The sequence below is a fragment of the Eschrichtius robustus genome, chromosome 15, assembly GCF_028021215.1.
Source record: "Eschrichtius robustus isolate mEscRob2 chromosome 15, mEscRob2.pri, whole genome shotgun sequence".
Classification (NCBI taxonomy): Eukaryota; Metazoa; Chordata; class Mammalia; order Artiodactyla; family Eschrichtiidae; genus Eschrichtius; species Eschrichtius robustus.
This window is the reverse complement of record NC_090838.1, coordinates 74763443-74767086: the sequence shown is the minus strand read 5'-3', so window position 1 is coordinate 74767086 and position 3644 is coordinate 74763443. Positions and strand designations below refer to the sequence as shown.

Below are 3644 nucleotides of genomic sequence, written 5' to 3'. Positions count from 1 at the left end.
TGGAAACGAAGCAGAGAAGACAGGCAATGGAAGACTAACATTTTTATTATGAACCTTGAAAAACCAGGTTATGGAACCCACAAAAGAGCCTGAAATTAGTTTGGGGAGAAGGGAAGGTCAGAATAAGGTGGTCAGGTTGTGGGTATGGGGAGCATATCCCCCTTTGGGATGGTTCTTCACACTTGGTTCCAAGTCCATGATGAGCTGCACACCAGACTCAAACTGCTGACTTCCCATCTGACCTAATCCGTGAACTTGCAGACATAGGGTAAATGCACATAACAGTTATAATCTCTCCACTTCAGATACCCTGAAGAGACAGAAGAGCTCAAGTAAATGGGACTGGTGGAGCTTGAGAACCCAATGGAGATGCATCCCAGATTCTGGCCTAGGACTCAAAGGCCCTCTGTTATCTTCACAAGGGTCCCACTCCAGGGGAAAGAGACAGAAAAAAAGGAAAGAGAGGGGATGGGAACAGATAAGCCAATATTACAGTTCCAGCCCAGGAGGATTCTCTGAAGACCAGGCCCAGAAATGGGGAATGAGGGGATGAAAAAGGCTGAGCAGAAGTGATCTCCTCTGTTTCTTACCTGTGTTTCTTGACAGTCTCTCACAGTAGCCAGGGTTTGAGATGGTGGCTGGATTTTGCTCCCAGGCAACGTAATTGAGCACATCAGTACTACTCCACTCCCATCCACTGGCATTGGGCTCAGAGTCCTATAGAGCAGAGGATGGAGTCAGGTGAGGTGGAAAGGTCTTTAAAGTTCTCCTGGCCTGATTCCCTCAGCTAGAACGACAGATCCTCTCCCCAGCATCACGGAATTTGCTCTGCTCTTCCAGGTGATGCCCCACAGCTATCCTCTGGGAAACTCTCCCGAACTCTTTGCTCTTATTGGCAAATTCCAAAGCAAATAATCACAAATACCAATGGAATCCCTACAAGTAATGTGTCACTGTGTGAACTGCACTTGGTGGTGCATTTGTGATTACCCTCAGAACCTCCGAGACAATGTCTGTTTTATAAAAGGGAAAACTGTGTCAATCCTAAGTCTTCATTTACCATTTGCTAAGCACAGCATGTGCAGACTCAGGGAAGCTCAGAGAACTGAATTACAAGGCATGATGTGTGAATTGCATAAAAGTTTGACAAGAGGAAGATTAATTTTAGCTGGAGACTAGGGACCTGCACAGAACTCAGCTCTTCAGCTGGCCTCAAGGCTCTCCATTTTCTCCAATTATCCCCTGAGCTCCAGGGATCTCTAGGATATTTTCTTGGCAGGGGCAGGGGATAGGGAGGGGCCTGGGTGGCCATAGCATCTTGGGAGGTAACAGATTAAAGAGGATGTAAGTGTACCTCTGTGGGGTCATGGAGCCCAATCCAGATGCCTGAGAAGATTTTCAAATTGTTCTTGAGAAGGGAGGCCTCGAAGGATCCCTCAGCCCCACCGAGCACAGACACAAGGTGACCTGAGGGCCTCTTCTGGCAGGTCATCTGTGTGGAGAAGGGAGAGACTGAGGAGAAGCCTGAGACCCTCACTGAGGGAAGGGCAGGGACAAGGTAGGTGAGAAGGGATTGTGTTTGCAAAAGATGAGGTGCTCATTCTCACCCACAAGAAACTCTAGAGAATGGAGACTCCCAGCCCCCAAACCCTGTCTCTAATTTGCTTCTCCTTATCAGCCCTAACTGCAAATCCCAGCACTCATGTCTGCATCCATCCAGGTTTGGTTGTTATAAACAAGGCATAGCAGTAGGACGCATAGGCCATGGAGCCTTTGGGACAGCTGATCCGTGCAGAGGGCAGTTCCTTCTGGGAATCTTCCCCTGAGGAGGAAAAAATAAAGGAGAGGGATGGAGTGAAATGGAGAGAGGATATTGGAGTGGGGAGGTGACCTTGAATTATATCTATGAGGCCAGTGCTTGGGGCAGTGACATCACACTCCTGACTGCCTGTCACAATTGCCAACACTCCCAGGATTTTTTTTTTTTTTTTTATCATGAACTAGACCTAGTACTTGGGAAATGGTCTGTTTTCTTTTTATTCATCTGCCTTATTCAAAAGTCCAACTTTTCTCCTCTTCTGGGCTGACTATTCTTCTACTGGATCCTTCAGTCTTTCTCCTTCTATTCATCTCATTAAAAACACTCTATACTTTCCCTCCTTAATCACCCACATAAATTAGACTCTACTGAGAAAATGGAAATCATCTCATCCCACTGTTACTGGACCACTGGGGAGACTCCCACCACTAGTTACCCTGAAGGAAGGAGTGATGACACAGGAATTTCAGGCAATGTTGTTGTGTGGGGATGTACCATTACCATGGGAGGCACACAGGAGCTTTCCTCCTCTTCTTGGCCCTGAGCAAACACTGGGAACCAGTGACTGAGGCAGAGAAGTCTCACCTTGGACTTGAGACAGGAGCATCAGGCAGGAGAGCAGCATCCAGGACAGGCTGGGGAGGCCCATGGAAGGCATCATTTTGTCTGTGATGTGTGGAGACAACCAGAGAACTAAAGGAAGGGTGGTCAGGGAGAGGGCATGAGAAATCCCCTGTTGTATCTCTTGTCTTTTCCTCTGTCTAGTTCCCTAGGAATAAATCCATCTGGATAGTATCCATCCCCTTCCATACTTCTGGAAAGAATTGGAAAATCTGTACATACTACTACACCTGAGACCTCCCAGGACTGCCTTTACCTGGTCTCAAATCTCCTAAGTTCTCTGCAGACAGGGATCCTTGTATACCTTCCCTGAAATGTGTGAGGTGAAACCACTGTCAGGGGTCTCATCTTCTCTCAGCTCCCACTTACCTGTCTTGCAGGGATCTGCACTGGTTGGTCAGGGCAGAAAAGACGGGGTTTTTATAAGAGGATTTGAAGGAGGGGTGCTGAAATGAATAACAGGAAACTGGAGGCATGAAAGTGGTCATGGGGAAGTGTCTGGCATTGATTCAAGGAGATTTCCACCACAGGGAGGAGATCCTTCCTATCAAAGCCTGGGAATTGCCACAGCTGTTACTTCTTTATCTTGAGCAGACCAGTACTTTCTCAGGAACAGGTGAAGTTTACGCTTTTGCCATCCTTGTCCAGGTACCTGGTCTGAAAAACTTATAGAAATGAAGGCAGCCTGGTGGCTTGAATTCTGTTTCATAGTTTAGAAAATATGTGACATTGGATAGTTAAAGAAGTACTAAAAGTGTATTTTTGGGAAATCTGTCAAGAACTGACTCTTGTTGGCATATACATGAGTTTCATTAATCCCTGTCTTTTAAGGTTAAAGAAAACCAAACTAGTAATAAGTAAAAGTTGGGTGAGTATAACATTGAAAAATATTGCTAAGGGCAAGATATTAGTTGAGGGAAACAAAAGAATTGAAGCAATGGGAAAGAGCAATGTTTCAGCATTGCTTTCTCCTTATTGGAACAAGGTGTGAAGGAAGCATGGAGTGTTCTAAGGCAATAGATAAACCAGGATCAGGTAGATTTGCCTTCTGGCCAACTCTGTGTGGGAAGACTGAGAAATAATTCCTTAGTTCACTTCAATTCCGAGCCAGGGATTTGATACCTCAGAGTGGCATTCTCAGACCATGATGTGCAGACCCCTGGGGGTCTTCAAGACCATTTCAGAGGGACTGTAATATTTCAAT

The 3644-nt window shown here is 46.1% G+C and overlaps 1 pseudogene; it reads right to left on the bottom strand.

The window, feature by feature from the left end:
- Window positions 1–242: 242 nt before the first annotated feature.
- Window positions 243–2480, bottom strand: LOC137777596 (lithostathine-like; annotated as a pseudogene).
- Window positions 2481–3644: the final 1164 nt, after the last annotated feature.